Below are 14,509 nucleotides of genomic sequence, written 5' to 3'. Positions count from 1 at the left end.
TAATCCCAGCGCTTGAGAGACAGAAGCAGGCAGATCTCTGTGAATTAGAGGCCAGCCTGGTCTACAAGATTTGTTCCAGGAAAAGCTCCAAAACTACAGAGAAACCCTATCTTAAAAAATATTATGAACATTTTAGAGTCAGAAAATTATTATAGAAACTCTGAATTATATATCAAACACACACACACACACACACGGCTGGATTCACTTCAAAGAGTCTAGTGAACATATGCTTTAACTTACATGCATGTACAATGTTAAATGGTTAAGAAAAACAACACCTAATTGCTAGCTTCTTCCTCAATGAAGTATATTATGAATAATGTTAAATGATCAATGCTAGAATAAGAAAAGCCATAGCAGAGCCAGAAACTGATGAAAGAACAAAATCTAAAATGCAGCCCAAGAACATCCTCACAATACACAAATAGAAACAAAACTCTCTACCTGATCAACAATGGGGGTCAAAGGAATTGTATACAATGTATTGAAATATTCAGACAATATTTGAAGAGATTCTCAAGTATATTAGTAATAATAATAATTAGAAATAAAAATTAAGACACAGACATTCATCTGTACTCATGTGTTTGGAAAAACTAACATTTTAAGTGTTATATTGGTGATGTGCTGATGCATGGTCTCTCTTCTTCTAGTTACAACCAAGAGTGGTAACCACATATTTGTGTTAAAGTTATACAATCTATTTTTATACAATAATCCAACTAATAAAGTCTTAATTACACCTACATAACACTCTTTATCTTAGCTTTAAATTGGAAATAAAACAGGAATCTATAGCTGAAACTTAAGGGGTGATACATCATGCATACTATAACATTTAAAGGTAGTAAATTAAATTCTGAATGAGTTATTTAATGACTATATATATATATATATATATATATATATATATATATATATATCCCTAAGGGGAAAAGTGTTGTTTGATTTCTTTGCTGAGTGAGAAACCTTCAGAATATGAAATGAGGGAGGAGAAGATTAGCCACAGTTTGGTAGTTTCTTATAGGTTACAAACTTATAAAGTTAAAATATTCCACTACCGAATGCTGCAATCAATTTTAAGATAACGGTGTTTGTACTTACGACATATGCAAAGACTGAAAAAGTACAATGAATACTACAAAATAAAAAATGAGTACTACCATATTAGGAACTTAACCAGGAATGGTGCTGAAGAAGTGCTCATTGCTGTGGAAGACAGTAAAAGGAAGTTGATGTGAAGGATGAAGACATCCAGCCCACTGCTGAGGGATTTGTAAATATTGTGCACCTTATTTTCAAGTATTGCATGGCATGCATGATTCTACTGCTATCATTTTCTATGACTGGCAGTGCAATACATTTGTTAGCACCAGTATCACCACAAACATAAAAAAGTGTGCTGTTCTTCATGCTTCTGACAGCTATGGCACCACCAAGCCATAGCTTGGTGTATTTCCCTTATGTTCTCCTTGGTTCCTCCATGTATATACAGTCCACGAAGACAAAAATGTTAAATGGCACATCACTGTAAATGACACACAGCCTGGATATCCATGGTTTAGAAATAGAATACTCAGAGGACAAGAAAACAAACTTTTAATTTTTTTATATATTTATATATATTTTAAATGAGTATAAAATATACCAGCAATACATTAATGATGTGAACCAGCAAGCCACTCTTCATTGACAAGTTCCTGAGCGGGGAGACTAGGGATGAGAATAAAGAAGACAGGAAAGTAAGGATCAAGTAGTCTTGTGTGAACTGATGGCTCATGTCTATCAGGATTATTAAGATTGTATAATATTTTATGTATGGTTTCCATGAGAAAATGGGACAAAGTTTGGTGAATTATACCACAAAATTGGATGGGGTCAGCCATAAGCTAATCAAGCAACGATACACAAAATGAAACACAGTATATCCCAAGGGTTTCACAGAGGTGTACACAGCACCTTGAGACTGGTAACTACAGTCCTTGAGGTGAGGAAAAGTTGAGTTCCCAGGATCTGAAACCATGGGCTCTTTGAGGTCCAGCTCCCATCTGCATACTGACCTTGCCAGGGCTGCCTCTGGGCAAAGACTTGGAGCTAGTGTCCTTTGTGTTCTCACTTTCCTTTTTAAAATATTTTTATTTATTTTTTCAAAAGAAACCCTATCTTCTTTCATTTTATGTACCCTCCCCAGTTCTCACTTCCTCTCCTCACATTTTCTCTACCTTCCCTCCACACCCCAAACCCCATCCACTCCTCAGAAAGGGTAAGGGGAGTCAACAAATTCTTGCCCATTGTTTTCAGGCAGGACCAAGGCCTCCCCACTATATCTAGACTGAGCAACGTATCCCTCTAAAGAGAATGGGTTTGGAAAAATCAGTACAAGCAGTAGGGATAAATCCTAGTCCTACTGCCAGTGGCCCTACAGTCTGCCCAGGCATTCAGCTGTAACCCTCATTCAGAAAGCCTAGTTTGGTCCTATGCTGGCTCCTTTCCTGTCAGGCCAGAGGCGGACTCCCGTTAGCTCAAGATGGCTGTTTCAGTGGTTATCCCCATCACTGTCTTGACATCATTTTTCGTATTCTTATTCCCCCCACTCTTCAACTGGACTTTGGGAGCTCAGCCCAGTGCTCTGCTGTGGATCTCTGCTTCTGCTTCCATCAGTTGCTAAATGAAGGTTCAATGGTGACAAGGGGGATTTGTCAGGGACCATCGTCCTTACAGGGATTGCAGAGGTCACTGCCCTAAGGATGTTTACGGAGATCCCAACCCTCATCCCAAACTATCTTGAGAGCTATCCGTTAAGGGAACCCACCCCTTACTCCAATGCTAATGGATCACATCTGTTAAGGGAACCCACCCCTTACTCCAATGTTAATGAATCACATGCTTTGGCTTACACCAGGTGCTAGCTGATGACCTTCAGTTACCCCGGCAGAGTTCCTGCCTACCCCTACCTCCACCCCATTCAAGGGTATATAAGCTGTAACTTTCACCCCAATAAACGGAGACCTTGACAATAAAAAAATAAATAAATAAATAAAATAAAATAAAATAGTCGTCATTCAGGATCAGCCTGGTCTACAAGAGCTAGTTCCAGGACAGGTTCCAAAGCTGCAGAATACCAGGTCTTGAAAACAAACAAACAGAAACAAACAAACAAAAAAACAATAAAAGACAGTCACCAATCTGACTACAGGGCAAGGCCAGATGGACCACCCTCTCCACTATTGCTTAGGGTATTAGCTGGGGTCATCCTTGTGAATTACTGGGAATTTCTCTAGTGCCAAGTTTCTGGCTATCCCCATAATAGCTCTCCCAATCAAGATATCTTTTTCCCTTGCTTTCAGTCTGTTTTCCCCCATCTCAAATATCCTGTTCCCTCAAGTTCTCCTCCCATCTACCCTTCCACCTTCATGCTCCCCTTTCAATCTCTCTTTTCCTCCCTACCCCCTGCTCCCAATTTCTTCAGGAGATCTTGACTATTTTCCCTTCCCAGGGAATCAATCTATATATGCTTCTCTGACCTGAAACTGAGAAGCAAAGGACATAATCAATAACACAAAAAGGCAGCCTACTGAATGGGAAAAGATCTTTACCAACCCCACATAAAACAAAAGACTGGTGTCCAAAATATATGAAGAACTCAAGAAATCAGACATCAAAATACCAAATAATCCAATTAAATGTGGGGTACAGATATAAATAGAAAATTCTCAAAAGAAGAATCTCAAATGATTGAAGACACTTAAGGAAATGTTCAATATCCTTAGCCATCAGGAAAATGCAAATCAAAATGACCCTGAAATACCATCTTACATCTGTCAGAATGGCTAAGATCAAAAACACCAATTATTGCTTATGCTGGAGAGGATGCAGAGCAAGGGGAACATTCCTCCATTGCTGGTGGGAATGCAATCACTTTGGAAATCAGAATGGTGGTTTCTCAGAAAATTGGGAATCAACCTACCTCAAGATCCAGCAATACCAGTCTTAGTCATATATCCAAAGGATGCTCAGTCATACTATAAGAACATTTGTTCAGCTATGTTCATAGCAGCATTATTTGCAATAGCTAGACCCAGAAAAGAACCTATATGCCCCTCAACCAAAGAATGGACAAAGAAAATGTGGTACATATACACATTGGAGTACTACTAAGTGGTTAAAAATATGACATCTTGAAATTTGCATGCAAATAGATGGAACTAAGAAAAAAAAATCCTGAGTGAGGTAGCCCAGACCCAGAAAGATAAGCATGGTATGTACTCACTTATAAGTGGATACTAGCTGTATGGCAAAAGATAATGAGCCTATAGTCCATGACCCCAGAGAAGCTAAGTAACAAGCCCCAAAATAATCACACAGAAACTGTATTTTTTTAAATCTCTGCTTGGCCCGTTAGCTCTAGATTGTTATTGACTAACCCTTATTTTAATTTAACCCATTTCTATTAATCTGTATATTACCACGTGGCTGTGGCTTACTGGGTACAGGTTTCAGTGGTGGCTCCATAGCTTTTCTCTAGCTCCACCTTCTTTCTCCCAGCATTTAGTTTAGTTTGCCTGGCCTAACTAAGTTCTGCCCTGCTATAGTCCAAAACAATTTCTTTATTGATCAATGGTAATCACAGTATACAGAGGGAAATGCCATATCCAAACATCATTGTTAATAAATACTTAAAAGGAAGCAAGCATAATAATGTATTAAAATTAAAGAAATACAATGTGAAATGGAATACCCAAGTTTCTTTTTGTCGGGGTATTTTATAATTCCATGAAGTTAGGGTAGAGATAAATAAAAATTTTAATTTAAATGTGCTTTAATTTACATGAAATTATATTATATTTCTTTATATATTAATATATAAATTATATTTAAATAAAATATAATTACACTATATAAAGTATATTAATTTGTATTAATTTTGTTGAATTATTACAAAGAAAATCATATAAAATCACATACACTCAGTTATTTTTCTACCAAAACCAAATTTTAGAGTGAAATTTTTTTGTTTATACATAGCAATGCCTTTGAATATTGCCATTCTTGAAAGACAAGGGCTAAAACAAAAACCCCAGAGTTTTATTAAAAAGACCCATCAATCTGGGGTTGCTTGAAAATACCTTTCATCTCAGCACTCCCCCCAATCTTAAAGCTCTCTTCATCTGTTCCTGTGTGCTACCTGGTGCTATTCTCCCCACCATTTCTAATTGTACACTCCCATCATATCCTCTCAGCCTTATGCTGTCAGAGTTACTCAGGCTGTCATATTTTTACGACCTTTGTAAGGAGTAGATACTTTGAGAACTGTTATTTATTTGAGATATTTGCAATGTTGTTATTGTAACAATACAAAAATGTTATGTGATTGGAGAAGAAAGAAAGGTAAAGTGTTAATTGCACATTTTGTCAAGGCAAAATATGATCAACAGTATTTATCACTATAAATGTTAATGTTCAATTAAGCAGGAAACATTTCAGTTTTTACCCAAAATTTCTCACTGGACTTTTTTCATTTGTCAACCTAAAAGGAAACTCAGATGGATTTTCTCAGAAAAGAGAATAAGTTAGCACTGCTCATGAATGAACAGAAGATTTGCAAAAATTCAGGGTGTATATGCATTGGCAAACCATGGAAGTGATGGAGAAAAGCAGATAGTCAAGAAACACAGCACTTTATAGGGCAAGGAGAAGAAGACTTCAACATGTGCCTCTAGAACTTATATGCTTCTGAAATAAGAAACCCTGACCATAAGAATTATAACAACTGGTATTTGTCAGATGTATGATAGGCAGATATTGGCTGGGTGTTTGTGCATAAGAAATCTCAGCATATGGTCTCCTATGCTAGGATGTGGTTTTGGCAGTCATCTGTGATAACGCAGTTTATTAGATGCACTTGATAAAAACTTCTTCCACAAGCTACTGGTTTTTTGTTTGTATTTGATAGATATCTCTCTACATTCTCCTATGTCCATAGTCTCTTCTTTCATTTCACTGTTTCTCACATAGCACGAAGATCAAAAAGCATGCACATAGTCATTGCATCCTTGCCACCACTCCTGACTCCTAGCAGCAGTTCTGATCATGGTGAAGTTCAAAGACTATTTGTATCTCCCTTCCACCATCTGTGGAATCCTCATTATCAGATTGCCTGAGCAGTTATACTGACCTTAAATTTGTGTTTTAGAGTCTGTTTTTAAGGGTTCTTTCAATACTAAGTTAATTAAGTTGAGTTGCCTAGGTATTGATTCTGAAGTAGTTTAAGTCAAGTTTATTAGTGAATGACTATGGGAAAAGCATCTGTCAGGATTTGAGGAGAGTTGGATAAGGAAGAAAATAATTCAACCATAATATATTTTCATTAGAACTTTGGAGCTGGGGTAGCCCATCAAAACTGTCTTGTCAAGAAATAAAGGAGTTGGGCCTCTGTATCATTGCATTGTTCACTGCCATGGGTACCCTCTCTAGAGAAGAGGCCAATCTGTTTGGGAAAGAGAGCTTGCTCTGGCCAAAAGGCATTATAAGGAAGGGATCTACTTTGACTATCAGCAGCAGATATTTTCTATAGCTCACTTGTGCGATCAACCAGAGATCTGTTTACCTATGCAGAGAAAAATGTACAAGCATATATATGTGTTAATAAATGGGAAATTATTACACAGAGAACATATCCATTTAGCCACTATGTCTTTTAGAAAGTTTAACATTTTTTAAATGGGTTAATTAGCATTTTAAAGTCTAGTCTCTTGAGTTCTTTATATATTTTAGAGATCAGACCTTTGCCAGTTGCAGGGTTGGTGAAGATCTTTTCCCAGTTGGTAGGCTGCCTTTGTGTCTTAGTGACAGTGACCTTTGCTTTACAGAAGCTGCTCAGCTTCAGGAGGTCCCATTTATTCAATGTTGCCCTTAATGTCTGTGCTGCTGGGGTTATACGTAGGAAACGGTCTCCTGTGCCCATATGTTGTAGAGTACTTCAGCTCCCAAGGTCCTGATGAGAAGCAGAAAGAGGAAGAACATGAGAAAGAATGTCAGTACCGTGAGGGATGCGTTCACCCACTGAGACGGTGGGACAGAACTAACGGGAGATCACCAAGACCACTTGGAATGGGACTGATGGAACATGCAACCAAACCGGGCTCTCTGAATGTGGCTGACAGTGGAGACTGATTGAGAAACCAAGGACAATGGCAATGGGCTTGGACTCTACGGCATGGACGGGCTCTGTGTGAGCCTTGTCAGTTTGGTTGAGCACCTTCCTGGACCTAGGGGGAGTTGGGAGGAACTTGGATTTAACATAAGGTAGGGAACCCTGTTGGCTCTTTGGCCTGGAGAGGGAGGGAGTGGAGGTATGGGTGGAAGGGAGGGGAGGGAAGGGGGAAGAAGAGGGGAGGATATGGAAATTTTTTAAATATTAAATAAAAAAACATAAAAAAGAAAGTTTAACATTGAAGAAGTAAAACACATTGAAGAATCTACATAGACATTAACTGAATTTCCATCATAAGGATGACTATCAGCGTCTAATACTGTAGTTTGTTCAGCTTGTTTTTAAGGTTTTATATACATAGAGTCCAAACAGCACTTGTGCATCTTTCTTTACTCTGTGATTTTGATTACACCATATAGCAGTGTGCATTGGTAGTCAACACAATGCTATAGGGATCTTTCTTTGTATGAATGATCACAAATTATTACTCTACATGCTGTCACGGGCTGCTGAGTACATTAAGTTGTAAACAAATTATTTGGGAATAGTTGCTGTTTACCACTTCTGTTCATCATTTAGCCCTGATTTCGTGTGTCCATGTCTCTGTGGGTGATGTGCTTTTCTATAGCTTGGTTCCCGGTAGGTGACTCAGAAAAATGCTCAGAGGCAAATATGCTTTTAAACTCTTGCCTGTTGATAGGAACCTTTCTATGTTTTTTTTTTTGTAGTTGAATATTGCTTATTCTTAACTGTGGCATCATTGGCTAATACTGTCCTTGAGCATAGACACACCTCTATATTGACTGTGCTCCAGTGGTGTCTCCTGTTATATCTGTTTTGTATACAAACTTTTGAAATGCCTTTTCCTTCTATAGGTACAGTTAACCACACACTTCACTAGCACAAGGAGCTTTAAAACAATGTTACCGAGAAGGTTCTCAAATGAACAAAACTTAATCCCTATTTTTCGATCTTGTTTTTTTGGTAAACATTTATGTATATGTGTCTGTATGTCAAAGTATGCAAGTGTGTGTGTGTGTGTGTGTGTGTGTGTGTGTGTGTGTGTGTGTGCAGAGGCCAGAGGCATCCAGTCCACTGCAATTGGAGTTGCAGGCAGTTGTGAGCCATCCATTGTGGATGTTGGACTCTGAAGTCAATTCTTCTGCAACACCAATATGTGCTCTTAACATCTGAGCCATTTCTTCAGCCACTGTCTAGTTTTTAACATATAAATATATACTGACACTGAGGTCTAATGACTTTTAATGTTATTAAACTATCCAACTTTGTTAAAAGTACATCTTAAGAAACATATTAAGCTGCATGATTCATAGCTGTAATAATAACTTGGTATTTCAGAGATCTCATTAAAGCAGATCACATGGTGACTTATCTAAATCTGTTCTGTTCCCAAGTCCATGAGTTCTGCCAGGCAGGTGGCAGAGGGGAGCAGATGAGTAGGCCTGTGTCAGTTTTGCTGTGTTCCTTTTCTAGAAGCTTTGTCTCCTTTTTTATAGTCTAGTAATCTTGGATGTCCTCTCTCCATGTAGACTTGGCTTCAGCAGATCCACATGACATCTTCAAAAGGAATTGAAGAAAATTTGCTAAGTTTGCTGTGATGGAATTTGCCTCTCCACTTTTACCATCCTCACCTCTCTGCAATATAAATATCTCATTCAATAATTTAGTTTATTTTTAGGAAAATAAGAGAAGAGGAGCTTTTTTCCAAAATTAATATTCTAAAAAAGTTTCTTACTTTTTAAAAAATCATATACAAATATACACTCAAAAATAAAATTTGAAAAATAATTGTGTATGTAGATAGAGTCAATTAAAATTCAGAATTAATAAATTAATAAAGACATAAAATTTAAAATCAATAAAAAATAATTACCACTTCTGTTCGTCATTTAGCCCTGATTTCGTGTGTCCATGTCTCTGTGGGTGATGTGCTTTTCTATAGCTTGGTTCCCGGTAGGTGACTCAGAAAAATGCTCAGAGGCAAATATGCTTTTAAACTCTTGCCTGTTGATAGGAACCTTTCTATGTTTGAATTGTGGGCAAATATATGGCTAGATGGTAGACAAATATGAAAAGCAAAATGGGAGGGGATACATTTAATATTTTAAAAAATGTCACCATAGTGGAACTTTATTATGGATGATTTTCTTTTTTATCAGATGATTTTTTATTTATTTCCAATTTCAATGATTCAAATGTATTAGGCTATATATATTATAGCTAATAAAAGATATAGCTAATAATTAGTTTAATAGTTTATATTTTAATGGTTTTTGATATTAGGTAAAATGTACAACTGATAAAATACTGTTATCAAAAGATACAAAAACATTTTAAGAAGAAAATAAGGTGATAAGTGATAGACACAGAATGAGAGCTCGTGAACTGAGATAGCGCAACCTAGTCTCTGTTGACTGATGTAATTGTGGATTAGCTGGGAGCTAAAGACTCTACGGACAGAGTAAGTCATGGTGCCAACCATGGTCTTGATGAGCTTCTGTTATTATAGTCTGAGTTTCTAACTTACTACTTCCGTTTCACGTTCTCAACATTCAGCCTACTACTAATAGCAGAAATGTCTATGCGTGCAAAAAGTTATTAGTTCCTGCCTTAGAGAACATCTGTTCTTGCTCCAAAATAGCATAGCAACTCTATTTAAATAGTCCCTGTACAGTCTGCTGCAATTTGTCTTTTCAGCTACATGAATACTTGCTATGACATGAATGTACAAGAAGAGAAGGAAAAAAAAACCTCAAATCTGCACAACTCTAAACTAAATAATTGCCTTTCACTACATAAAATCATATTATTAAAAATTCTATTTAAGCTATTGGAAACGTTACCTTACAACTCTCTTCACACCTGTCTATTTTTTTACTGATGTTGCTTGTTTGGAACACTGACAATTATATAACCATTGTGTTTTGAAACTGAACTTGACCCCCTGCACTTTTCTACTTCCTGACTAGTAGCAAATCACATTGGGTTTAGATTCTCTTTATTTTAGTTATCTACAAAAATGAATTATCTATGAAATATTTAAAATGAGTGAAATAATTCCAAAACATTTTTTGAAAATTTTTATTTTGACTATTGCTGTTACTTGACATTAAGTGAGGTTGTTGTTTTACTTATGTTTGCTATTACTCCACTAAAACATAATGACCGCAAAAAACATGGGAAGGAAATGATCAATTTCTGCTTACAATTCTTAGGACACAGTTCATCACTGAAGGAAATCAGGAAAGGAACTCAAGGCAGGAATCTTGAGGCAGATTCCTAAACTAAAAAAAAAAATGGCTTATTCCATCAGCAAGCTCATTCTGTTTATATATATGGTCATCTGCCCAGGGATGGCACTACCCATAATGGACCAGATCCCCCCAGCAACAATTATTAAGAAACAACCCTACAGACTTTCCTACAGGTCATTTGGTGGGTTGATATCTCAATTGGGATTTCTCTTCTGAGATAACTACAGTTTGTATCATGTTGAAAAAAATTAAATAAAAGGCAAACAAACATAAAAGGCAAGAATAAACAAAAGCCCAAAGAGAACAATCACTTGTGATAAGACTCAATTTCAATGTAATTTAGTAACGTATTTCATTGGTCAGCAAACAAGATTTTCATTCAAAAGTTCAAATTATATTCTAATCTTCATTATTATATTCATTTTCTTCCTTTTTCATTGCTGAGGAATACAATCCAGACCCTCATATATGATAGGTGAGCATCCTGCCACTTAATACTATAGTCAAAACCCCACACCACTGGGTCCTGCATCCCTGGAACATTTATTCCACATTATTCAAGATGACATTGAATTCATTCTAAAGTCCAGATTTGCCTTGATTTAGGAATCCTCCTATCTCAGACTTCTGAGTAGATAAAATTACAGGCCTGAATTCCAGCCACATTTTAGCTGTTTTTTCATTGCTAATTTCTAGTGATACTCAAATGTGGCAAATGTATGACTAAATGTGTCTATTATATTTAAAATGGGGACACATCACTCTCATTTCTAATCTCTATGTTATAAGAAGATAATGTACATATGAAAACACACACAGATACATATTTGTATATGGGCATTAATTATATGGTTTGCAAATCCTCAAATCCTATAACTATCTTAGTTTAGGTTGTGGTCATTTTTTTTACAATAAATTTCCTTCATTTATTTATTTGATTTTATTTAAAATAGATTCTTCCCTCATACATTTGATCACAATTTCCCCTTGCTCCTCTCCTCAATCTCCTCTCACCTACCCTCTTCTTCAAATTCACTCCCCCCTTCAATTTACTCTCCAGAAAAAAAGCAAGCGTCCAAGAGATTATAGTTAAACAGTGCAAAGCATCATGCAGAAAGATGAGACCAAGACCCTAATACTGAGGCGGGACAAGCAACCCAATAGGAGGAAAGTAGTCCCACAACCACACAAAAGAGGCAGAAACACACTATATCCCAATATTTTAGGAGTTCCACACAAACACTAGGCTAATAACCATCAAATATATGCTGAAGACCTGGTGGAAGTCCTTGCAAGCTGCGGGGCTGCCATTTCAGTCTTTGTGTTTTATCTCCAGTGTTAAACAATCTCATTTTAGTGTATTTGTCTTTGAGGCTCTTGGTATATGACATTGCTGTTACCTAAGAATTCACAACTCATTTTCAAACTATCACCTTTATTTTATCTAATTACATATCTATTTAATTATTGCTCATGTTGAGGATCAAATCTAAGGCATCAGAAATGGTAGGCAAGCAAGTTCATATTTAGTCACACCCCTAGACATAATATATATATATTATATATATTTCATATCATTTCTCATGTGACTATTCAGTTTTGCACAGCCAATTTTATATGGCATCATTGCCATCAGCCTCTCCCTGACTCTTCATGCATTCCTTGCTTATTAAGGAAACTATATAATCACATATTAACAGGAAGCACACGCTGAGTTTGTTTTTTTGACCTGGCATCAGCTGTAACTGTAAACAGAAATAGCTTCTTTACCATGTACTTAGAATGGTCACATGTTGATTTCTAAGTGCTCTGTGTATGCATCCTCATTTATAAGTATTTTATTACTTAACAGTCTAAGATATGACATTATTATTATCTTCATTTTGATGATTAGGGGACAATGATGTCATACATGATATGGTAAAGAATTTAGAACTAAAGTTCAAATAGTTCAGTTGATGAATATCATCTTGAGACATGGTTCTTCATCTAGCATACCTATCTCAGAATGCCACAAAATAAACAACAATAAATGCTCTAAGAGCTACTTGAAGGTATCCAGTGAACAAATAAGGGAGCAGGATGTCCACTGAGGAAAAGCAACTGAAGTCTATGTTCCCTGAAAGAATCAAATGCTATGGAGGTGTTAACCTAGGAGAGATACACTCTGAGAAAACCATGTTCTCGTTGGCCAGGGCTATCACAAAACATAAAGGATACTATAGAAAAACTTACAGCTTTAGACAGATAATTTAACTGAGTTCTCAAGCACACAGAAATACATTTTTTTTTTTGCAACTCCTATAGTTTTCAGACATTTCAAAAATACTTATTTGGTTTTCTTTGCGTGTGTGTGTGTGTGTGTGTGTGTGTGTGTGTGTGGGTGTGGGTGTGTGTGTGTGTGTGTGTGTGTGTGTGTGTATGTGTGTGTGTGTGTGTAGAGGGGAGTGAGGGTGGCAGATTATGCATGTGGAGATCAGAGGACAGCTTTCAGGAGCAGATTATTTCCTGACACCATGCAGGATGGTTTCAGAGATGGAACTTTCTCTCACTAGACATTATGTCATACATCTTTAATACAGCAGGTTTTATTTGGTTGGTTTGGGTTTTGAACATATTCGACAATCTATTAGAGGTCTTGACTTTTTCTAAGATTTTGAAAATTATTCATATTTATTCTATAAATTGTGAAATTTTATGGATTTTTCACAAATTTTACATAATACCTATCCTCAGACAGCTCATATACAATAGTTTCTTTACCATAAAACACCCCCTATATTCCAGGCAGACAGTTATCCCGCAACCCACCACAAACTCTTTTTCAACATTTTATTTATTTACTATGTCTTTAATTTTGTTCTTTTAAAATATGGCATAAATATGGAATGGAATCAGAAAATACATAACATTTCAGCAAGGTATATCTAGTCATCATTGTTTATGCATCCATAGGTTTGTTCACCTTCATTGCTCATTTCTTTTTGGAGACAAGTAGTATTTGTTGTATGACTGGTTCATTGTGCTAAGCATTTATCCCAAGACCACACACATTCTCTTAAATTAATAGGGCAGTTCTATGGCTTGGTACTAGTTGGTGATCCAATTTGAATTTTTACCAAAGTGTAATGTCTTGGTATAGAAATATTTCTTAGACGACACCAGATAATTTTAGTCAGCATCACTCATGAGAAGACTATTGTTTTCCCATCAGCTCTCTTTGCATAATGGAAAGACTGACTTCTTAGCTATTGGGCATGTTTCTGAGCAATCTATGTTGACTTATGATTTTTCTTTCACCAATGCTCCTGTTTACAGAACTTTTATAGTAAGAATTCATTCTATTTTGGAATTGTGTTAGCTATTTGTATTATTTTAAGATTCCCTAGAAGAACAGAACTGATAGAGCAAATATATTTATTTAAAGCCTTTAACAAATTGACTTATATAATGCTCAACCCATGATGCTTCCTTCTTATGAAACATTAAGAAATGTGTTTCCTGTTGCTATTTAAGGGTGAGATGCCTTAATGCCTCCACTACTTTATTAGCATTTCCAATCCTCCTAGGTATGAGAAACTCTTTCGCATTATCCACATGAACCCATTAGAGTAGAGAGACTGTACTATCTGAGGTATTTTGGGGAGAGTATGTGATTCATAAATTTTTGTTCTGGTAAAGGTATAAATATGTAAGTTGTGAAATTAAGGAGTGAGGAGAGGAGGAAAGACTGTGGGATGAAAGGCATAGAATTGGGAAGGAAGTACAAGAGTTAGTAGTAGGGCTATTGCAGAGGTCAAAGTGTAGAACTAGTTTTTGCAGGAGCAGTCAGATGAGGAACAATCATGAGATCTATTTTGTTGAGATGGAGATTAAATCACAGTGGATTGATAATTTTCTATAGAAATACTGGAAGGTTTAGAAAAACAGCCAATCAGAAATGGATTTTAAATTGTTAAAATGTTGGACAAATACAGATGCCACAAAACAATATATGTGTTTATGTATATGTAAAAAA

Source organism: Arvicola amphibius, chromosome 3 (genome assembly GCF_903992535.2).
Source record: "Arvicola amphibius chromosome 3, mArvAmp1.2, whole genome shotgun sequence".
Taxonomy (NCBI): Eukaryota; Metazoa; Chordata; class Mammalia; order Rodentia; family Cricetidae; genus Arvicola; species Arvicola amphibius.
Note: the sequence above shows the minus strand (reverse complement) of the source record.